This window comes from Heptranchias perlo, chromosome 25, assembly GCF_035084215.1.
Source record: "Heptranchias perlo isolate sHepPer1 chromosome 25, sHepPer1.hap1, whole genome shotgun sequence".
NCBI classification, from domain to species: Eukaryota; Metazoa; Chordata; class Chondrichthyes; order Hexanchiformes; family Hexanchidae; genus Heptranchias; species Heptranchias perlo.
The window spans coordinates 4,649,248-4,675,485 of NC_090349.1; positions in this window are offsets into that span (position 1 = coordinate 4,649,248).

Genomic DNA, 26,238 nt, shown 5'->3' on the forward strand with positions numbered 1-26,238 from the left:
GTTTACACTGGGACCTGATGGTCTGTTTACACTGGGACCTGATGGTCTGTTTACACTGGGATCTGATGGTCTGTTTACACTGGGACCTGATTATCTGTTTACACTGGGATCTGATGGTCTGTTTACACTGGGACCTCATGGTTTGTTTACACTGGGACCTGATGGTCTGTTTACACTGGTACCTGATGGTCTGTTTACACTGGGACCTGATGGTCTATTTACACTGGGATCAAATGGTTTGTTTACACTGGGACCTGGTGGTCTGTTTACACTGGAATCTGATGGTCTGTTTACAATGGGACCGAATGGTCTGTTTACAGTGGGATCTGATGGACTGTTTACACTGGGACCTGATGTACCGTTTACACTGGGATCTGATGGTTTGTTTACACTGGGACCTGGTGGTCTGTTTACACTGGGATCTGATGGTCTGTTTACACTGGGACCTGATGGTTTGTTTACACTGGGACCTGATGGTCTGTTTACACTGGGACCTGATGGTCTGTTTACACTGGGACCTGATGGTCTGCTGCACTGGAATCTGATGGTTTGTTTGCACTGCGATCTGCTGGTCTGTTTACACTGGGACCTGATGGTCTGTTTACACTGGGAACTGATGGTCTGCTTGCACTGGAATCTGATGGTTTGATTACACTGGGACCTGATGGTCTGTTTACACTGGGACCTGATGGTCTGTTTACACTGGGACCTGATGGTTTGTTTACACTGGGATATGATGGTCTGTTTACACTGGGATCTGATGGTCTGTTTACACTGGGACCTGATGGTCTGCTTGCACTGGGACCTGATGGTCTGTTTACACAGGGACCTGATGGTCCGTTTACACTGGGAACTGATGGTCTGTTTACACTGGGACCTGATGGTCTGTTTACACTGGGACCTGATGGTTTGTTTACACTGGGCTCGGATGGTCTGTTTACACTGGGATCTGATGGTCTTTTTACACTGGGACCTGATGGTCTGTTTACACTGGGACCTGATGGTCCGTTTACACTGGCACCTGATGGTCTGTTTACACTGGAATCTGATGGTCTGTTTACACTGGGATCTGATGGTCTGTTTACACTGGGACCTGATGGTCTGTTTACACTGGGACCTGATGGTCTGTTTACACTGGGACCTGATGGTCTGTTTACACTGGGACCTGATGGTCTGCTTGCACTGGAATCTGATGGTTTGTTTACACTGCGATCTGATGGTTTGTTTGCACTGGGACCTGATGGTCTGTTTGCACCGGGACCTGATGGTCTGTTTACACTGGGACCTGATGTTATGTTTACACTGGGCTCGGATGGTCTGTTTACACTGGGATCTGATGGTCTTTTTACACTGGGACCTGATGTTCTGTTTACATTGGGACCTGATGGTCCGTTTACACTGGGACCTGATTGTCTGTTTACACTGGGACCTGATGGTCCGTTTACACTGGGACCTGATGGTCCGTTTACACTGGGACCTGATGGTCTGTTTACACTGGAATCTGATGGTCCGTTTACACTGGAGCCTGATGGTCTGTTTACACTGGGACCTGATGGTCTGTTTACACTGGGACCTGATGGTCTGTTTACACTGGAATCTGATGGTCTGTCTACACTGGGACCTGATGGTTTGTTTACACTGGGACCTGATGGTTTGTTTACACTGGGATCTGATGATTTGTTTACACTGGGACCTGATGGTCTGTTTACACTGGGATCTGATGGTCTGTTTACACTGGGACCTGATGGTTTGTTTACACTGGGATCTGATGGTTTGTTTACACTGGGATCCGATGGTTTGTTTACACTGGGATCTGATGTGTCTGTTTACACTGGGACCTGATCGTCTGTTTACACTGGGACCTGATGCTCTGTTTACACTGGGATCTGATGGTTTGTTTACACTGGGACCTGATGTTTTGTTTACACTGGGATCTGATGGTCTGTTTACACTGGGACCTGATGGTCTGTTTACACTGCGATCTGATGGTCTGTTTACACTGGGACCTGATGGTCTGTTTACACTGGGGCGTGATGGTCTGTTTACACTGGGATCTGATGGTCTGTTTACACTGGGATCTGATGGTCTGCTTGCACTGGAATCTGATGGTCTGTTTACACTGGGACCTGATGGTCTGTTTACACTGGGAACTGATGGTCCGTTTACACTGGGATCTGATGGTCTGCTTGCACTGGAATCTGATGGTCTGTTTACACTGTGACCTGATGGTCTGTTTACACTGGGATCTGATGGTCTGTTTACACTGGGACCTGATGGTCCGTTTACACTGGGATCTGATGGTCTGTTTACACTGGGACCTGATGGTCCGTTTACACTGGGATCTGATGGTCTGTTTACACTCGGACCTGATGGTCTGTTTGCACCGGGACCTGATGGTCTGTTTACACTGGGACCTGATGGTTTGTTTACACTGGGCTCGGATGGTCTGTTTACACTGGGATCTGATGGTCTTTTTACACTGGGACCTGATGTTCTGTTTACATTGGGACCTGATGGTCCGTTTACACTGGGACCTGATTGTCTGTTTACACTGGGACCTGATGGTCCGTTTACACTGGGACCTGATGGTCCGTTTACACTGGGACCTGATGGTCTGTTTACACTGGAATCTGATGGTCCGTTTACACTGGAGCCTGATGGTCTGTTTACACTGGGACCTGATGGTCTGTTTACACTGGGACCTGATGGTCTGTTTACACTGGAATCTGATGGTCTGTCGACACTGGGACCTGATGGTTTGTTTACACTGGGACCTGATGGTTTGTTTACACTGGGATCTGATGATTTGTTTACACTGGGACCTGATGGTCTGTTTACACTGGGATCTGATGGTCTGTTTACACTGGGACCTGATGGTCCGTTTGCACTGGAATCTGATGGTCTGTTTACACTGGGACCTGATGGTCTGTTTACACTGAGATCTGATGGTTTGTTTACACTGGGATCTGATGGTTTGTTTACACTGGGATCCGATGGTTTATTTACACTGGGATCTGATGTGTCTGTTTACACTGGGACCTGATCGTCTGTTTACACTGGGACCTGATGCTCTGTTTACACTGGGATCTGATGGTTTGTTTACACTGGGACCTGATGTTTTGTTTACACTGGGATCTGATGGTCTGTTTACACTGGGACCTGATGGTCTGTTTACACTGCGATCTGATGGTCTGTTTACACTGGGACCTGATGGTCTGTTTACACTGGGGCGTGATGGTCTGTTTACACTGGGATCTGATGGTCTGTTTACACTGGGATCTGATGGTCTGCTTGCACTGGAATCTGATGGTCTGTTTACACTGGGACCTGATGGTCTGTTTACACTGGGAACTGGTGGTCCGTTTACACTGGGATCTGATGGTCTGCTTGCACTGGAATCTGATGGTCTGTTTACACTGTGACCTGATGGTCTGTTTACACTGGGATCTGATGGTCTGTTTACACTGGGACCTGATGGTCCGTTTACACTGGGATCTGATGGTCTGTTTACACTGGGACCTGATGGTCCGTTTACACTGGGATCTGATGGTCTGTTTACACTGGGACCTGATGGTCCGTTCACACTGGGATCTGATGGTCTGTTTACACTAGGACCTGATTGTCCGTTTACACTGGGATCTGATGGTCTGTTTACACTGGGACCTGATGGTCTGTTTACACTGGGACCTGATGGTCTGTTTACACTGGGACCTGATGCTCTGTTTACACTGGGATCTGATGGTTTGTTTACACTGGGACCTGATGTTTTGTTTACACTGGGATCTGATGGTCTGTTTACACTGGGACCTGATGGTCTGTTTACACTGCGATCTGATGGTCTGTTTACACTGGGACCTGATGGTCTGTTTACACTGGGATCTGATTGTCTGTTTACACTGGGACCTGATGGTCTGTTTACACTGGGACCTGATGGTTTGTTTACACTGGGACCTGATGGTCTGTTTACACTGGGACCTGATGGTTTGTTTACACTGGAATCTGAAGGTCTGTTTGCACTGGGATCTGATGGTCTGTTTACACTGCAATCTGGTGGTCTGTTTACACTGGGATCTGATGGTTTGTTTACACTGGGACCTGATGGTCTGTTTACACTGGGACCTGATGGTCTGTTTACACTGGGACCTGATGGTCTGTTTACACTGCAATCTGGTGGTCTGTTTACACTGGGACCTGATGGTCTGTTTAAACTGGGACCTGATGATCTGTTTACACTGGGACCTGATGGTCCGTTTACACTGGGATCTGATGGTCTGCTTGCACTGGAATCTGATGGTCTGTTTACACTGGGACGTGATGGTCTGTTTACACTGGGATCTGATGGTCTGTTTGCACTGGGACCTGATGGTCCGTTTACACTGGGATCTGATGGTCTGTTTACACTCGGACCTGATGGTCTGTTTACACTGGGACCTGATGGTCTGTTTACACTGGGACCTGATGGTCTGTTTACACTGGAATCTGATGGTCTGTTTACACTGGGACATGATGGTCTGTTTACACTGGGATCTGATGGTCTGTTTACACTGGGACCTGATGGTCCGTTTACACTGTGATCTGATGGTCTGTTTACACTCGGACCTGATGGTCTGTTTACACTGGGACCTGATGGTCTGTTTACACTGGGACCTGATGGTCTGTTTACACTGGGACCTGATGGTCTGTTTACACTGGGATCTAATGGTCTGCTTGCACTGGAATCTGATGGTTTGTTTACACTGCGATCTGATGGTTTGTTTACACTGGCATCTGATGGTCTGTTTACACTGGGACCTGATGGTCTGTTTACACTGGGACCTGATGGTTTGTTTACACTGGGACCTGATGGTCTGTTTACACTGGGACCTGATGATTTGTTTACACTGGGACCTGATGATCTGTTTACACTGGAATCTGATGGTCTGTTTACCCTGGGATCTGATGGTCTGTTTACACTGGGACCTGATGGTCAGTTTACACTCGGACCTGATGGTCTGTTTACACTGGGACCTGATGGTTTGTTTACACTGGGACCTGATGGTCTGTTTACACTGGGACCTGATGGTCTGTTTACACTGGGATCTGATGGTCTGTTTACACTGGGATCTGATGGTCTGTTTACACTGGGATCTGATGGTTTGTTTACACTGGGACCTGATGGTCTGTTTACACTGGGACCTGATGGTCTGTTTACAGTGGGACCTGATGGTGTGTTCACACTGCAATCTGGTGGTCTGTTTACACTGGGACCTGATGGTCTGTTTACACTGGGACCTGATGGTCTATTTACACTGGGACCTGATGGTCCGTTTACACTGGCATCTGATGGTCTGCTTGCACTGGAATCTGATGGACTGTTTACACTGGGACCTGATGGTCTGTTTACACTGGGATCTGATGGTCTGTTTACACTCGGACCTGATGGTCTGTTTACACTGGGACCTGATGGTCTGTTTACACTGGAATCTGATGGTCTGTTTACACTGGGACCTGATGGTCCGTTTACACTGGGATCTGATGGTCTGTTTACACTCGGACCTGATGGTCTGTTTACACTGGGACCCGATGGTCTGTTTACACTGGGACCTGATGGTCTGTTTACACTGGGATCTAATGGTCTGCTTGCACTGGAATCTGATGGTTTGTTTACACTGCGATCTGATGGTTTGTTTACACTGGGATCTGATGGTCTGTTTACACTGGGACCTGATGGTCTGTTCACACTGGGACCTGATGGTTTGTTTACACTGGGATCTGATGGTCTGTTTACACTGGGACCTGATGGTCTGTTTACACTGGGACCTGATGGTCTGTTGACATTGGGACCTGATGGTCTGTTTACACTGGGACCTGATGGTCCGTTTACACTGGGACCTGATGGTCCGTTTACACTGGGACCTGATGGTCTGTTTACACTCGGACCTGATGGTCTGTTTACACTGGGACCTGATGGTCTGTTTACACTGGGACCTGATGGTCTGTTTACACTGGGACCTGATGGTCTGTTTACACTGGGATCTAATGGTCTGCTTGCACTGGAATCTGATGGTTTGTTTACACTGCGATCTGATGGTTTGTTTACACTGGCATCTGATGGTCTGTTTACACTGGGACCTGATGGTCTGTTTACACTGGGACCTGATGGTTTGTTTACACTGGGACCTGATGGTCTGTTTACACTGGGACCTGATGATTTGTTTACACTGGGACCTGATGATCTGTTTACACTGGAATCTGATGGTCTGTTTACCCTGGGATCTGATGGTCTGTTTACACTGGGACCTGATGGTCAGTTTACACTCGGACCTGATGGTCTGTTTACACTGGGACCTGATGGTTTGTTTACACTGGGACCTGATGGTCTGTTTACACTGGGACCTGATGGTCTGTTTACACTGGGATCTGATGGTCTGTTTACACTGGGATCTGATGGTCTGTTTACACTGGGATCTGATGGTTTGTTTACACTGGGACCTGATGGTCTGTTTACACTGGGACCTGATGGTCTGTTTACAGTGGGACCTGATGGTGTGTTCACACTGCAATCTGGTGGTCTGTTTACATTGGGACCTGATGGTCTGTTTACACTGGGACCTGATGGTCTATTTACACTGGGACCTGATGGTCCGTTTACACTGGCATCTGATGGTCTGCTTGCACTGGAATCTGATGGACTGTTTACACTGGGACCTGATGGTCTGTTTACACTGGGATCTGATGGTCTGTTTACACTCGGACCTGATGGTCTGTTTACACTGGGACCTGATGGTCTGTTTACACTGGAATCTGATGGTCTGTTTACACTGGGACCTGATGGTCCGTTTACACTGGGATCTGATGGTCTGTTTACACTCGGACCTGATGGTCTGTTTACACTGGGACCCGATGGTCTGTTTACACTGGGACCTGATGGTCTGTTTACACTGGGATCTAATGGTCTGCTTGCACTGGAATCTGATGGTTTGTTTACACTGCGATCTGATGGTTTGTTTACACTGGGATCTGATGGTCTGTTTACACTGGGACCTGATGGTCTGTTCACACTGGGACCTGATGGTTTGTTTACACTGGGATCTGATGGTCTGTTTACACTGGGACCTGATGGTCTGTTTACACTGGGACCTGATGGTCTGTTGACATTGGGACCTGATGGTCTGTTTACACTGGGACCTGATGGTCCGTTTACACTGGGACCTGATGGTCCGTTTACACTGGGACCTGATGGTCTGTTTACACTGGAATCTGATGGTCCGTTTACACTGGGACCTGATGGTCTGTTTACACTGGGACCTGATGGTCTGTTTACACTGGGACCTGATGGCCTGTTTACACTGGAATCTGATGGTCTGTTTACACTGGGACCTGATGGTCTGTTTACACTGGGACCTGATGGTCTGTTTACACTGGGATCTGATGGTTTGTTTACACTGGGACCTCATGGTCTGTTTACACTGGGACCTGATGGTCTGTTTACACTGGGACCTGATGGTCCGTTTACACTGGAATCTGATGGTCTGTTTACACTGGGACCTGATGGTCTGTTTACACTGGGATCTGATGGTTTGTTTACACTGGGATCTGATGGTTTGTTTACACTGGGATCTGATGTGTCTGTTTACTCTGGGACCTGATGGTCTGTATACACTTGGACCTGATGGTCTATTTACACTGGGATCTGATGGTTTGTTTACACTGGGACCTGATGGTTTGTTCACACTGTGACCTGATGGTCTGCTTACACTGGGACCTGATGGTCTGTTTACACTTGGATCTGATTGTCTGTTTACACTGGGACCTGATGGTCTGTTTACACTGGGACCTGATGGTCTGTTTACACTGGGATCTGATGGTCTGTTTACACTGGGACCTGATGGTCTGTTTACACTGCGATCTGATTGTCTGTTTACACTTGGACCTGATGGTCTGTTTACACTGGGACCTCATGATTTGTTTACACTGGGACCTGATGGTCTGTTTACACTGGGACCTGATGGTTTGTTTACACTGGAATCTGATGGTCTGTTTACACTGGGATCTGATGGTCTGTTTACACTGGGACCTGATGGTCTGTTTACACTGGGACCTGATGGTCTGTTTACACTGGGATCTGATGGTCTGTTTACACTGGGACCTGATTATCTGTTTACACTGGGATCTGATGGTCTGTTTACACTGGGACCTCATGGTTTGTTTACACTGGGACCTGATGGTCTGTTTACACTGGTACCTGATGGTCTGTTTACACTGGGACCTGATGGTCTATTTACACTGGGATCAAATGGTTTGTTTACACTGGGACCTGGTGGTCTGTTTACACTGGAATCTGATGGTCTGTTTACACTGGGACCTAATGGTCTGTTTACAGTGGGATCTGATGGACTGTTTACACTGGGACCTGATGTACCGTTTACACTGGGATCTGATGGTTTGTTTACACTGGGACCTGGTGGTCTGTTTACACTGGGATCTGATGGTCTGTTTACACTGGGACCTGATGGTTTGTTTACACTGGGACCTGATGGTCTGTTTACACTGGGACCTGATGGTCTGTTTACACTGGGACCTGATGGTCTGCTTGCACTGGAATCTGATGGTTTGTTTACACTGCGATCTGCTGGTCTGTTTACACTGGGACCTGATGGTCTGTTTACACTGGGAACTGATGGTCTGCTTGCACTGGAATCTGATGGTTTGATTACACTGGGACCTGATGGTCTGTTTACACTGGGACCTGATGGTCTGTTTACACTGGGACCTGATGGTTTGTTTACACTGGGATATGATGGTCTGTTTACACTGGGATCTGATGGTCTGTTTACACTGGGACCTGATGGTCTGCTTGCACTGGGACCTGATGGTCTGTTTACACAGGGACCTGATGGTCCGTTTACACTGGGAACTGATGGTCTGTTTACACTGGGACCTGATGGTCTGTTTACACTGGGACCTGATGGTTTGTTTACACTGGGCTCGGATGGTCTGTTTACACTGGGATCTGATGGTCTTTTTACACTGGGACCTGATGGTCTGTTTACACTGGGACCTGATGGTCCGTTTACACTGGCACCTGATGGTCTGTTTACACTGGAATCTGATGGTCTGTTTACACTGGGATCTGATGGTCTGTTTACACTGGGACCTGATGGTCTGTTTACACTGGGACCTGATGGTCTGTTTACACTGGGACCTGATGGTCTGTTTACACTGGGACCTGATGGTCTGCTTGCACTGGAATCTGATGGTTTGTTTACACTGCGATCTGATGGTTTGTTTGCACTGGGACCTGATGGTCTGTTTGCACCGGGACCTGATGGTCTGTTTACACTGGGACCTGATGGTTTGTTTACACTGGGCTCGGATGGTCTGTTTACACTGGGATCTGATGGTCTTTTTACACTGGGACCTGATGTTCTGTTTACATTGGGACCTGATGGTCCGTTTACACTGGGACCTGATTGTCTGTTTACACTGGGACCTGATGGTCCGTTTACACTGGGACCTGATGGTCCGTTTACACTGGGACCTGATGGTCTGTTTACACTGGAATCTGATGGTCCGTTTACACTGGAGCCTGATGGTCTGTTTACACTGGGACCTGATGGTCTGTTTACACTGGGACCTGATGGTTTGTTTACACTGGGATCTGATGATTTGTTTACACTGGGACCTGATGGTCTGTTTACACTGGGATCTGATGGTCTGTTTACACTGGGACCTGATGGTCCGTTTACACTGGAATCTGATGGTCTGTTTACACTGGGACCTGATGGTCTGTTTACACTGAGATCTGATGGTTTGTTTACACTGGGATCTGATGGTTTGTTTACACTGGGATCCGATGGTTTGTTTACACTGGGATCTGATGTGTCTGTTTACACTGGGACCTGATCGTCTGTTTACACTGGGACCTGATGCTCTGTTTACACTGGGATCTGATGGGTTGTTTACACTGGGACCTGATGTTTTGTTTACACTGGGATCTGATGGTCTGTTTACACTGGGACCTGATGGTCTGTTTACACTGCGATCTGATGGTCTGTTTACACTGGGCCCTGATGGTCTGTTTACACTGCGATCTGATGGTCTGTTTACACTGGGACCTGATGGTCTGTTTACACTGGGACCTGATGGTCCGTTTACACTGGGATCTGATGGTCTGTTTACACTGGGACCTGATGGTCCGTTTACACTGGGATCTGATGGTCTGTTTATACTGAGACCTGATGGTCCGTTCACACTGGGATCTGATGGTCTGTTTACACTAGGACCTGATTGTCCGTTTACACTGGGATCTGATGGTCTGTTTACACTGGGACCTGATGGTCTGTTTACACTGGGACCTGATGGTCTGTTTACACTGGGACCTGATGCTCTGTTTACACTGGGATCTGATGGTTTGTTTACACTGGGACCTGATGTTTTGTTTACACTGGGATCTGATGGTCTGTTTACACTGGGACCTGATGGTCTGTTTACACTGCGATCTGATGGTCTGTTTACACTGGGACCTGATGGTCTGTTTACACTGGGATCTGATTGTCTGTTTACACTGGGACCTGATGGTCTGTTTACACTGGGACCTGATGGTTTGTTTACACTGGGACCTGATGGTCTGTTTACACTGGGACCTGATGGTTTGTTTACACTGGAATCTGAAGGTCTGTTTGCACTGGGATCTGATGGTCTGTTTACACTGGGACCTGATGGTTTGTTCACACTGGGATCTGATGGTTTGTTTACACTGGGACCTGATGGTTTGTTTACACTGGGACCTGATGGTTTGTTTACACTGCGATCTGATGGTCTGTTTACACTGGGACCTGATGGTCTGTTTACACTGGGACCTGATGGTTTGTTTACACTGGGACCTGATGGTCTGTTTACACTGGGATCTGATGGTCTGTTTACACTGGGACCTGATGGTCTGTTTACACTGGGATCTGATGGTCTGTTTACACTGGGACCTGATGGTCTCTTTACACTGGGATCTGATGGTCTGTTTACACTGGGACCTGATGGTCTGTTTACTCTGGAATCTGATGGTCTGTTTACACTGGGATCTGATGGTCTGTTTACACTGGGACCTGATGGTCTGTTTAAAATGGGACCTGATGGTTTGTTTACACTGGGACCTGATGGTTTGTTTACACTGGGACCTGATGGTCTGTTTACACTGGGACCTGATGGTCTGTTTACACTGGGATCTGATGGTCTGTTTACACTGGGACCTGATGCTCTGTTTACACTGGGACCTGATGGACTATTTACACTGGGATCTGATGGTTCGTTTACACTGGGACCTGGTGGTCTGTTTACACTGGGATCTGATGGTTTGTTTACACTGGGACCTGATGGTTTGTTTACACTGGGACCTGATGGTTTGTTTACACTGCGATCTGATGGTCTGTTTACACTGGGACCTGATGGTCTGTTTACACTGGGACCTGATGGTCTGTTTACACTGGGACCTGATGGTTTGTTTACACTGGGACCTGATGGTCTGTTTACACTGGGACCTGATGGTCTGTTTACACGGGGATCTGATGGTTTGTTTACATTGGGATCTGATGGTCTGTTTACACTGGGGCGTGATGGTCTGTTTACACTGGGATCTGATGGTCTGTTTACACTGGGACCTGATGGTCTGTTTACACTGGGACCTGATGGTCTGTTTACACTGGGACCTGATGGTCTGTTTACACTGGGACCTGATGGTCTGCTTGCACTGGAATCTGATGGTTTGTTTACACTGCGATCTGATGGTTTGTTTGCACTGGGACCTGATGGTCTGTTTGCACCGGGACCTGATGGTCTGTTTACACTGGGACCTGATGGTTTGTTTACACTGGGCTCGGATGGTCTGTTTACACTGGGATCTGATGGTCTTTTTACACTGGGACCTGATGTTCTGTTTACATTGGGACCTGATGGTCCGTTTACACTGGGACCTGATGGTCTGTTTACACTGGGACCTGATGGTCCGTTTACACTGGGACCTGATGGTCCGTTTACACTGGGACCTGATGGTCTGTTTACACTGGAATCTGATGGTCCGTTTACACTGGAGCCTGATGGTCTGTTTACACTGGGACCTGATGGTCTGTTTACACTGGGACCTGATGGTCTGTTTACACTGGAATCTGATGGTCTGTCTACACTGGGACCTGATGGTTTGTTTACACTGGGACCTGATGGTTTGTTTACACTGGGATCTGATGATTTGTTTACACTGGGACCTGATGGTCTGTTTACACTGGGATCTGATGGTCTGTTTACACTGGGACCTGATGGTTTGTTTACACTGGGATCTGATGGTTTGTTTACACTGGGATCCGATGGTTTGTTTACACTGGGATCTGATGTGTCTGTTTACACTGGGACCTGATCGTCTGTTTACACTGGGACCTGATGCTCTGTTTACACTGGGATCTGATGGTTTGTTTACACTGGGACCTGATGTTTTGTTTACACTGGGATCTGATGGTCTGTTTACACTGGGACCTGATGGTCTGTTTACACTGCGATCTGATGGTCTGTTTACACTGGGACCTGATGGTCTGTTTGCACTGGGGCGTGATGGTCTGTTTACACTGGGATCTGATGGTCTGTTTACACTGGGATCTGATGGTCTGCTTGCACTGGAATCTGATGGGCTGTTTACACTGGGACCTGATGGTCTGTTTACACTGTGAACTGATGGTCCGTTTACACTGGGATCTGATGGTCTGCTTGCACTGGAATCTGATGGTCTGTTTACACTGTGACCTGATGGTCTGTTTACACTGGGATCTGATGGTCTGTTTACACTGGGACCTGATGGTCCGTTTACACTGGGATCTGATGGTCTGTTTACACTGGGACCTGATGGTCCGTTTACACTGGGATCTGATGGTCTGTTTACACTCGGACCTGATGGTCTGTTTGCACCGGGACCTGATGGTCTGTTTACACTGGGACCTGATGGTTTGTTTACACTGGGCTCGGATGGTCTGTTTACACTGGGATCTGATGGTCTTTTTACACTGGGACCTGATGTTCTGTTTACATTGGGACCTGATGGTCCGTTTACACTGGGACCTGATTGTCTGTTTACACTGGGACCTGATGGTCCGTTTGCACTGGGACCTGATGGTCCGTTTACACTGGGACCTGATGGTCTGTTTACACTGGAATCTGATGGTCCGTTTACACTGGAGCCTGATGGTCTGTTTACACTGGGACCTGATGGTCTGTTTACACTGGGACCTGATGGTCTGTTTACACTGGAATCTGATGGTCTGTCTACACTGGGACCTGATGGTTTGTTTACACTGGGACCTGATGGTTTGTTTACACTGGGATCTGATGATTTGTTTACACTGGGACCTGATGGTCTGTTTACACTGGGATCTGATGGTCTGTTTACACTGGGACCTGATGGTCCGTTTGCACTGGAATCTGATGGTCTGTTTACACTGGGACCTGATGGTCTGTTTACACTGAGATCTGATGGTTTGTTTACACTGGGATCTGATGGTTTGTTTACACTGGGATCCGATGGTTTGTTTACACTGGGATCTGATGTGTCTGTTTACACTGGGACCTGATCGTCTGTTTACACTGGGACCTGATGCTCTGTTTACACTGGGATCTGATGATTTGTTTACACTGGGACCTGATGTTTTGTTTACACTGGGATCTGATGGTCTGTTTACACTGGGACCTGATGGTCTGTTTACACTGCGATCTGATGGTCTGTTTACACTGGGACCTGATGGTCTGTTTACACTGGGGCGTGATGGTCTGTTTACACTGGGATCTGATGGTCTGTTTACACTGGGATCTGATGGTCTGCTTGCACTGGAATCTGATGGTCTGTTTACACTGGGACCTGATGGTCTGTTTACACTGGGAACTGATGGTCCGTTTACACTGGGATCTGATGGTCTGCTTGCACTGGAATCTGATGGTCTGTTTACACTGGAATCTGATGGTCTGTCTACACTGGGACCTGATGGTCTGTTTACACTGGGACCTGATGGTCCGTTTACACTGGGATCTGATGGTCTGTTTACACTGGGACCTGATGGTCCGTTTACACTGGGATCTGATGGTCTGTTTACACTGAGACCTGATGGTCCGTTCACACTGGGATCTGATGGTCTGTTTACACTAGGACCTGATTGTCCGTTTACACTGGGATCTGATGGTCTGTTTACACTGGGACCTGATGGTCTGTTTACACTGGGACCTGATGGTCTGTTTACACTGGGACCTGATGCTCTGTTTACACTGGGATCTGATGGTTTGTTTACACTGGGACCTGATGTTTTGTTTACACTGGGATCTGATGGTCTGTTTACACTGGGACCTGATGGTCTGTTTACACTGCGATCTGATGGTCTGTTTACACTGGGACCTGATGGTCTGTTTACACTGGGATCTGATTGTCTGTTTACACTGGGACCTGATGGTCTGTTTACACTGGGACCTGATGGTTTGTTTACACTGGGACCTGATGGTCTGTTTACACTGGGACCTGATGGTTTGTTTACACTGGAATCTGAAGGTCTGTTTGCACTGGGATCTGATGGTCTGTTTACACTGCAATCTGATGGTCTGTTTACACTGGGATCTGATGGTTTGTTTACACTGGGACCTGATGGTCTGTTTACACTGGGATCTGATGGTCTGTTTACACTGGGACCTGATGGTCTGTTTACACTGCAATCTGGTGGTCTGTTTACACTGGGACCTGATGGTCTGTTTAAACTGGGACCTGATGATCTGTTTACACTGGGACCTGATGGTCCGTTTACACTGGGATCTGATGGTCTGCTTGCACTGGAATCTGATGGTCTGTTTACACTGGGACGTGATGGTCTGTTTACACTGGGATCTGATGGTCTGTTTACACTGGGACCTGATGGTCCGTTTACACTGGGATCTGATGGTCTGTTTACACTCGGACCTGATGGTCTGTTTACACTGGGACCTGATGGTCTGTTTACACTGGGACCTGATGGTCTGTTTACACTGGAATCTGATGGTCTGTTTACACTGGGACATGATGGTCTGTTTACACTGGGATCTGATGGTCTGTTTACACTGGGACCTGATGGTCCGTTTACACTGTGATCTGATGGTCTGTTTACACTCGGACCTGATGGTCTGTTTACACTGGGACCTGATGGTCTGTTTACACTGGGACCTGATGGTCTGTTTACACTGGGATCTAATGGTCTGCTTGCACTGGAATCTGATGGTTTGTTTGCACTGCGATCTGATGGTTTGTTTACACTGGCATCTGATGGTCTGTTTACACTGGGACCTGATGGTATGTTTACACTGGGACCTGATGGTTTGTTTACACTGGGACCTGATGGTCTGTTTACACTGGGACCTGATGATTTGTTTACACTGGGACCTGATGATCTGTTTACACTGGAATCTGATGGTCTGTTTACACTGGGATCTGATGGTCTGTTTACACTGGGACCTGATGGTCAGTTTACACTGGGACCTGATGGTCTGTTTACACTGGGACCTGATGGTTTGTTTACACTGGGACCTGATGGTCTGTTTACACTGGGACCTGATGGTCCGTTTACACTGTGATCTGATGGTCTGTTTACACTCGGACCTGATGGTCTGTTTACACTGGGACCTGATGGTCTGTTTACACTGGGACCTGATGGTCTGTTTACACTGGGATCTAATGGTCTGCTTGCACTGGAATCTGATGGTTTGTTTGCACTGCGATCTGATGGTTTGTTTACACTGGCATCTGATGGTCTGTTTACACTGGGACCTGATGGTATGTTTACACTGGGACCTGATGGTTTGTTTACACTGGGACCTGATGGTCTGTTTACACTGGGACCTGATGATTTGTTTACACTGGGACCTGATGATCTGTTTACACTGGAATCTGATGGTCTGTTTACACTGGGATCTGATGGTCTGTTTACACTGGGACCTGATGGTCAGTTTACACTGGGACCTGATGGTCTGTTTACACTGGGACCTGATGGTTTGTTTACACTGGGACCTGATGGTCTGTTTACACTGGGACCTGATGGTCTGTTTACACTGGGATCTGATGGTCTGTTTACACTGGGATCTGATGGGCTGTTTACACTGGGATCTGATGGTTTGTTTACACTGGGACCTGATGGTCTGTTTACACTGGGACCTGATGGTCTGTTTACACTGGGACCTGATGGTCTGTTCACACTGCAATCTGGTGGTCTGTTTACACTGGGACCTGATGGTCTGTTTACACTGGGACCTGATGGTCTATTTACACTGGGACCTGATGATCCGTTTACACTGGCATCTGATGGTCTGCTTGCACTGGAATCTGATGGACTGTTTACACTGGGACCTGATGGTCTGTTTACACTGGGATCTGATGGTCTGTTTACACTCGGACCTGATGGTCTGTTTACACTGGGACCTGATGGTCTGTTTACACTGGAATCTGATGGTCTGTTTACACTGGGACCTGATGGTCCGTTTACACTGGGATCTGATGGTCTGTTTACACTCGGACCTGATGGTCTGTTTACACTGGGACCCGATGGTCTGTTTACACTGGGACCTGATGGTCTGTTTACACTGGGATCTAATGGTCTGCTTGCACTGGAATCTGATGGTTTGTTTACACTGCGATCTGATGGTTTGTTTACACTGGGATCTGATGGTCTGTTTACACTGGGACCTGATGGTCTGTTCACACTGGGACCTGATGGTTTGTTTACACTGGGATCTGATGGTCTGTTTACACTGGGACCTGATGGTCTGTTTACACTGGGACCTGATGGTCTGTTGACATTGGGACCTGATGGTCTGTTTACACTGGGACCTGATGGTCCGTTTACACTGGGACCTGATGGTCCGTTTACACTGGGACCTGATGGTCTGTTTACACTGGAATCTGATGGGCCGTTTACACTGGGACCTGATGGTCTGTTTACACTGGGACCTGATGGTCTGTTTACACTGGGATCTGATGGTTTGTTTACACTGGGACCTCATGGTCTGTTTACACTGGGACCTGATGGTCTGTTTACACTGGGACCTGATGGTCCGTTTACACTGGAATCTGATGGTCTGTTTACACTGGGACCTGATGGTCTGTTTACACTGGGATCTGATGGTTTGTTTACACTGGGATCTGATGGTTTGTTTACACTGGGATCTGATGTGTCTGTTTACTCTGGGACCTGATGGTCTGTATACACTTGGACCTGATGGTCTGTTTACACTGGGATCTGATGGTTTGTTTACACTGGGACCTGATGGTTTGTTCACACTGTGACCTGATGGTCTGCTTACACTGGGACCTGATGGTCTGTTTACACTTGGATCTGATTGTCTGTTTACACTGGGACCTGATGGTCTGTTTACACTGGGACCTGATGGTCTGTTTACACTGGGATCTGATGGTCTGTTTACACTGGGACCTGATGGTCTGTTTACACTGCGATCTGATTGTCTGTTTACACTTGGACCTGATGGTCTGTTTACACTGGGACCTCATGATTTGTTTACACTGGGACCTGATGGTCTGTTTACACTGGGACCTGATGGTTTGTTTACACTGGAATCTGATGGTCTGTTTACACTGGGATCTGATGGTCTGTTTACACTGGGACCTGATGGTCTGTTTACACTGGGACCTGATGGTCTGTTTACACTGGGATCTGATGGTCTGTTTACACTGGGACCTGATTATCTGTTTACACTGGGATCTGATGGTCTGTTTACACTGGGACCTCATGGTTTGTTTACACTGGGACCTGATGGTCTGTTTACACTGGTACCTGATGGTCTGTTTACACTGGGACCTGATGGTCTATTTACACTGGGATCAAATGGTTTGTTTACACTGGGACCTGGTGGTCTGTTTACACTGGAATCTGATGGTCTGTTTACACTGGGACCTAATGGTCTGTTTACAGTGGGATCTGATGGACTGTTTACACTGGGACCTGATGTACCGTTTACACTGGGATCTGATGGTTTGTTTACACTGGGACCTGGTGGTCTGTTTACACTGGGATCTGATGGTCTGTTTACACTGGGACCTGATGGTTTGTTTACACTGGGACCTGATGGTCTGTTTACACTGGGACCTGATGGTCTGTTTACACTGGGACCTGATGGTCTGCTTGCACTGGAATCTGATGGTTTGTTTACACTGCGATCTGCTGGTCTGTTTACACTGGGACCTGATGGTCTGTTTACACTGGGAACTGATGGTCTGCTTGCACTGGAATCTGATGTTTTGATTACACTGGTCCTGATGGTCTGTTTACACTGGGACCTGATGGTCTGTTTACACTGGGACCTGATGGTTTGTTTACACTGGGATATGATGGTCTGTTTACACTGGGATCTGATGGTCTGTTTACACTGGGACCTGATGGTCTGCTTGCACTGGGACCTGATGGTCTGTTTACACAGGGACCTGATGGTCCGTTTACACTGGGAACTGATGGTCTGTTTACACTGGGACCTGATGGTCTGTTTACACTGGGACCTGATGGTTTGTTTACACTGGGCTCGGATGGTCTGTTTACACTGGGATCTGATGGTCTTTTTACACTGGGACCTGATGGTCTGTTTACACTGGGACCTGATGGTCCGTTTACACTGGCACCTGATGGTCTGTTTACACTGGAATCTGATGGTCTGTTTACACTGGGATCTGATGGTCTGTTTACACTGGGACCTGATGGTCTGTTTACACTGGGACCTGATGGTCTGTTTACACTGGGACCTGATGGTCTGTTTACACTGGGACCTGATGGTCTGCTTGCACTGGAATCTGATGGTTTGTTTACATTGCGATCTGATGGTTTGTTTGCACTGGGACCTGATGGTCTGTTTGCACCGGGACCTGATGGTCTGTTTACACTGGGACCTGATGGTTTGTTTACACTGGGCTCGGATGGTCTGTTTACACTGGGATCTGATGGTCTTTTTACACTGGGACCTGATGTTCTGTTTACATTGGGACCTGATGGTCCGTTTACACTGGGACCTGATTGTCTGTTTACACTGGGACCTGATGGTCCGTTTACACTGGGACCTGATGGTCCGTTTACACTGGGACCTGATGGTCTGTTTACACTGGAATCTGATGGTCCGTTTACACTGGAGCCTGATGGTCTGTTTACACTGGGACCTGATGGTCTGTTTACACTGGGACCTGATGGTTTGTTTACACTGGGATCTGATGATTTGTTTACACTGGGACCTGATGGTCTGTTTACACTGGGATCTGATGGTCTGTTTACACTGGGACCTGATGGTCCGTTTACACTGGAATCTGATGGTCTGTTTACACTGGGACCTGATGGTCTGTTTACACTGAGATCTGATGGTTTGTTTACACTGGGATCTGATGGTTTGTTTACACTGGGATCCGATGGTTTGTTTACACTGCGATCTGATGGTTTGTTTGCACTGGGACCTGATGGTCTGTTTGCACCGGGACCTGATGGTCTGTTTACACTGGGACCTGATGGTTTGTTTACACTGGGCTCGGATGGTCTGTTTACACTGGGATCTGATGGTCTTTTTACACTGGGACCTGACGTTCTGTTTACATTGGGACCTGATGGTCCGTTTACACTGGGACCTGATTGTCTGTTTACACTGGGACCTGATGGTCCGTTTACACTGGGACCTGATGGTCCGTTTACACTGGGACCTGATGGTCTGTTTACTCTGGAATTTGATGGTCCGTTTACACTGGAGCCTGATGGTCTGTTTACACTGGGACCTGATGGTCTGTTTACACTGGGACCTGATGGTCTGTTTACACTGGAATCTGATGGTCTGTCTACACTGGGACCTGATGGTTTGTTTACACTGGGACCTGATGGTTTGTTTACACTGGGATCTGATGATTTGTTTACACTGGGACCTGATGGTCTGTTTACACTGGGATCTGATGGTCTGTTTACACTGGGACCTGATGGTCCGTTTACACTGGAATCTGATGGTCTGTTTACACTGGGACCTGATGGTCTGTTTACACTGAGATCTGATGTTTTGTTTACACTGGGATCTGATGGTTTGTTTACACTGGGATCCGATGGTTTGTTTACACTGGGATCTGATGTGTCTGTTTACACTGGGACCTGATCGTCTGTTTACACTGGGACCTGATGCTCTGTTTACACTGGGATCTGATGGTTTGTTTACACTGGGACCTGATGTTTTGTTTACACTGGGATCTGATGGTCTGTTTACACTGGGACCTGATGGTCTGTTTACACTGCGATCTGATGGTCTGTTTACACTGGGCCCTGATGGTCTGTTTACACTGCGATCTGATGGTCTGTTTACACTGGGACCTGATGGTCTGTTTACACTGGGACCTGATGGTCCGTTTACACTGGGATCTGATGGTCTGTTTACACTGGGACCTGATGGTCCGTTTACACTGGGATCTGATGGTCTGTTTACACTGAGACCTGATGGTCCGTTCACACTGGGATCTGATGGTCTGTTTACACTAGGACCTGATTGTCCGTTTACACTGGGATCTGATGGTCTGTTTACACTGGGACCTGATGGTCTGTTTACACTGGGACCTGATGGTCTGTTTACACTGGGACCTGATGCTCTGTTTACACTGGGATCTGATGGTTTGTTTACACTGGGACCTGATGTTTTGTTTACACTGGGATCTGATGGTCTGTTTACACTGGGACCTGATGGTCTGTTTACACTGCGATCTGATGGTCTGTTTACACTGGGAACTGATGGTCTGTTTACACTGGGATCTGATTGTCTGTTTACACTGGGACCTGATGGTCTGTTTACACTGGGACCTGATGGTTTGTTTACACTGGGACCTGATGGTCTGTTTACACTGGGACCTGATGGTTTGTTTACACTGGAATCTGAAGGTCTGTTTGCACTGGGATCTGATGGTCTGTTTGCACTGGGACCTGATGGACTGTTTACACTGGGATCTGATGGTCTGTTTACACTGGGACCTGATGGTCTGTTTACACTGGGATCTGATTGTCTGTTTACACTGGGACCTGATGGTCTGTTTACACTGGGACCTGATGGTTTGTTTACACTGGGACCTGATGGTCTGTTTACACTGGGACCTGATGGTTTGTTTACACTGGAATCTGAAGGTCTGTTTGCACTGGGATCTGATGGTCTGTTTACACTGGGACCTGATGGTTTGTTTACACTGGGATCTGATGGTTTGTTTACACTGGGACCTGATGGTTTGCTACACTGGGACCTGATGGTTTGTTTACACTGCGATCTGATGGTCTGTTTACACTGGGACCTGATGGTCTGTTTACACTGGGACCTGATGGTTTGTTTACACTGGGACCTGATGGTCTGTTTACACTGGGATCTGATGGTCTGTTTACACTGGGACCTGATGGTCTGTTTACACTGGGATCTGATGGTCTGTTTACACTGGGACCTGATGGTCTGTTTACACTGGGATCTGATGGTCTGTTTACACTGGGACCTGATGGTCTGTTTACACTGGAATCTGATGGTCTGTTTACACTGGGATCTGATGGTCTGTTTACACTGGGACCTGATGGTCTGTTTAAAATGGGACCTGATGGTTTGTTTACACTGGGACCTGATGGTTTGTTTACACTGGGACCTGATGGTCTGTTTACACTGGGACCTGATGGTCTGTTTACACTGGGATCTGATGGTCTGTTTACACTGGGACCTGATGCTCTGTTTGCACTGGGACCTGATGGTCTATTTACACTGGGATCTGATGGTTCGTTTACACTGGGACCTGGTGGTCTGTTTACACTGGGATCTGATGGTTTGTTTACACTGGGACCTGATGGTTTGTTTACACTGGGACCTGATGGTTTGTTTACACTGCGATCTGATGGTCTGTTTACACTGGGACCTGATGTTCTGTTTACACTGGGACCTGATGGTCTGTTTACACTGGGACCTGATGGTTTGTTTACACTGGGACCTGATGGTCTGTTTACACTGGGACCTGATGGTCTGTTTACACGGGGATCTGATGGTTTGTTTACATTGGGATCTGATGGTCTGTTTACACTGGGGCGTGATGGTCTGTTTACACTGGGATCTGATGGTCTGTTTACACTGGGATCTGATGGTCTGCTTGCACTGGAATCTGATGGTCTGTTTACACTGGGACCTGATGGTCTGTTTACACTGGGAACTGATGGTCCGTTTACACTGGGACCTGATGGTCTGCTTGCACTGGAATCTGATGTTCTGTTTACACTGGGACCTGATGGTCTGTTTCCACTGGGATCTGATGGTCTGTTTACACTGGGACCTGATGGTCCGTTTACACTGGGATCTGATGGTCTGTTTACACTGGGACCTGATGGTCCGTTTACACTGGGATCTGATGGTCTGTTTACACTGAGACCTGATGGTCCGTTCACACTGGGATCTGATGGTCTGTTTACACTAGGACCTGATTGTCCGTTTACACTGGGATCTGATGGTCTGTTTACACTGGGACCTGATGGTCTGTTTACACTGGGACCTGATGGTCTGTTTACACTGGGATCTGATGGTCTGCTTGCACTGGAATCTGATGGTTTGTTTACACTGCGATATGATGGTCTGTTTACACTGGGACCTGATGGTCTGTTTACACTGGGACCTGATGGTTTGTTTACACTGGGATATGATGGTCTGTTTACACTGGGATCTGATGGTTTGTTTACACTGGAATCTGAAGGTCTGTTTGCACTGGGATCTGATGGTCTGTTTACACTGGGACCTGATGGTTTGTTTACACTGGGATCTGATGGTTTGTTTACACTGGGACCTGATGGTTTGTTTACACTGGGACCTGATGGTTTGTTTACACTGCGATCTGATGGTCTGTTTACACTGGGACCTGATGGTCTGTTTACACTGGGACCTGATGGTTTGTTTACACTGGGACCTGATGGTCTGTTTACACTGGGATCTGATGGTCTGTTTACACTGGGACCTGATGGTCTGTTTACACTGGGATCTGATGGTCTGTTTACACTGGGACCTGATGGTCTGTTTACACTGGGATCTGATGGTCTGTTTACACTGGGACCTGATGGTCTGTTTACACTGGAATATGATGGTCTGTTTACACTGGGATCTGATGGTCTGTTTACACTGGGACCTGATGGTCTGTTTAAAATGGGACCTGATGGTTTGTTTACACTGGGACCTGATGGTTTGTTTACACTGGGACCTGATGGTCTGTTTACACTGGGACCTGATGGTCTGTTTACAATGGGATCTGATGGTCTGTTTACACTGGGACCTGATGCTCTGTTTACACTGGGACCTGATGGTCTATTTACACTGGGATCTGATGGTTCGTTTACACTGGGACCTGGTGGTCTGTTTACACTGGGATCTGATGGTTTGTTTACACTGGGACCTGATGGTTTGTTTACACTGGGACCTGATGGTTTGTTTACACTGCGATCTGATGGTCTGTTTACACTGGGACCTGATGGTCTGTTTACACTGGGACCTGATGGTCTGTTTACACTGGGACCTGATGGTTTGTTTACACTGGGACCTGATGGTCTGTTTACACTGGGACCTGATGGTCTGTTTACACGGGGATCTGATGGTTTGTTTACATTGGGATCTGATGGTCTGTTTACACTGGGGCGTGATGGTCTGTTTACACTGGGATCTGATGGTCTGTTTACACTGGGATCTGATGGTCTGCTTGCACTGGAATCTGATGGTCTGTTTACACTGGGACCTGATGGTCTGTTTACACTGGGAACTGATGGTCCGTTTACACTGGGATCTGATGGTCTGCTTGCACTGGAATCTGATGGTCTGTTTACACTGGGACCTGATGGTCTGTTTCCACTGGGATCTGATGGTCTGTTTACACTGGGACCTGATGGTCCGTTTACACTGGGATCTGATGGTCTGTTTACACTGGGACCTGATGGTCCGTTTACACTGGGATCTGATGGTCTGTTTACACTGAGACCTGATGGTCCGTTCACACTGGGATCTGATGGTCTGTTTACACTAGGACCTGATTGTCCGTTTACACTGGGATCTGATGGTCTGTTTACACTGGGACCTGATGGTCTGTTTACACTGGGACCTGATGGTCTGTTTACACTGGGATCTGATGGTCTGCTTGCACTGGAATCTGATGGTTTGTTTACACTGCGATATGATGGTCTGTTTACACTGGGACCTGATGGTCTGTTTACACTGGGACCTGATGGTTTGTTTACACTGGGATATGATGGTCTGTTTACACTGGGATCTGATGGTCTGTTTACACTGGGATCTGATGGTCTGTTTGCACTGGGACCTGATGGTCTGTTTACACTGGGACCTGATGGTCCGTTTACACTGGGACCTGTTGGTCTGTTTACACTGGGACCTGATGGTCTGTTTACACTGCGATCTGATGGTTTGTTTACACTGGGACCTGATGGTTTGTTTGCACTGGGACCTGATGGTTTGTTTACACTGGAATCTGATGGTCCGTTTACACTGTGACCTGATGGTCTGTTTACACTGGGACCTGATGGTCTGTTTACACTGGGATCTGATGGTCTGTTTACACTGGGATCTGATGGTCTGCTTGCACTGGAATCTGATGGTCTGTTTACACTGGGACCTGATGGTCTGTTTACACTGGGAACTGATGGTCCGTTTACACTGGGATCTGATGGTCTGCTTGCACTGGAATCTGATGGTCTGTTGACACTGGGACCTGATGGTCTGTTTACACTGGGATCTGATGGTCTGTTTACACTGGGACCTGATGGTCCGTTTACACTGGGATCTGATGGTCTGTTTACACTGGGACCTGATGGTCCGTTTACACTGGGATCTGATGGTCTGTTTACACTGGGACCTGATGGTCCGTTCACACTGGGATCTGATGGTATGTTTACACTGGGACCTGATGGTCCGTTTACACTGGAATCTGATGGTCTGTTTACACTGGGACCTGATGGTCTGTTTACACTGGGACCTGATGGTCTGTTTACACTGGGATCTGATGGTCTGCTTGCACTGGAATCGGATGGTTTGTTTACACTGCGATCTGATGGTCTGTTTACACTGGGACCTGATGATCTGTTTACACTGGGACCTGATGGTCTGCTTGCACTGGAATCTGATGGTTTGTTTACACTGGGAACTGATGGTCTGTTTACACTGGGACCTGATGGTCTGTTTGCACTGGGACCTGATGGTTTGTTTACACTGGGATATGATGGTCTGTTTACACTGGGATCTGATGGTCTGTTTACAGTGGGATCTGATGGTCTGTTTGCACTGGGACCTGATGGTCTGTTTACACTGGGACCTGATGGTCCGTTTACACTGGGACCTGATGGTCTGTTTACACTGGGACCTGATGGTCTGTTTACACTGCGATCTGATGGTTAGTTTACACTGGGACCTGATGGTTTGTTTACACTGGGAACTGATGGTTTGTTTATACTGGAATCTGATGGTCCGTTTACACTGTGACCTGCTGGTCTGTTTACACTGGGATCTGATGGTTTGTTTACACTGGGATCTGACGGTTTGTTTACACTGGCATCTGATGTGTCTGTTTACTCTGGGACCTGATGGTCTGTTTACACTGGGACCTGATGGTCTGTTTACACTGGGACCTGATGGTCTGTTTACACTGGGATCTGATGGTTTGTTTACACTGGGACCTGATGGTCTGTTTACACTGGGACCTGCTGGTCTGTTTACACTGGGACCTGATGGTCTGTTTACACTGGGATCTGATGGTTTGTTTACACTGGGACCTGATGGTCTGTTTACACTGGGACCTGCTGGTCTGTTTACACTGGGATCTGATGGTGTGTTTACACTGCGACCTGATGGTTTGTTTACACTGGGATCTGATGGTCTGTTTACACTGGGACCTGATGGTCTGTTTACACTGGGTTCTGATTGTCTGTTTACACTGGGACCTGATGGTCTGTTTACACTGGGACCTGATGGTCTGTTTACACTGGGACCTGATGGTTTGTTTACACTGGGACCTGATGGTCTGTTTACACTGGGACCTGATGGTTTGTTTACACTGGAATCTGATGGTCTGTTTACACTGGGATCTGATGGTCTGTTTACACTGGGACCTGATGGTCTTTTTACACTGGGACCCGATGGTCTGTTTACACTGGGATCTGATTGTCTGTTTACACTGGGACCTGATGGTCTGTTTACACTGGGACCTGATGGTTT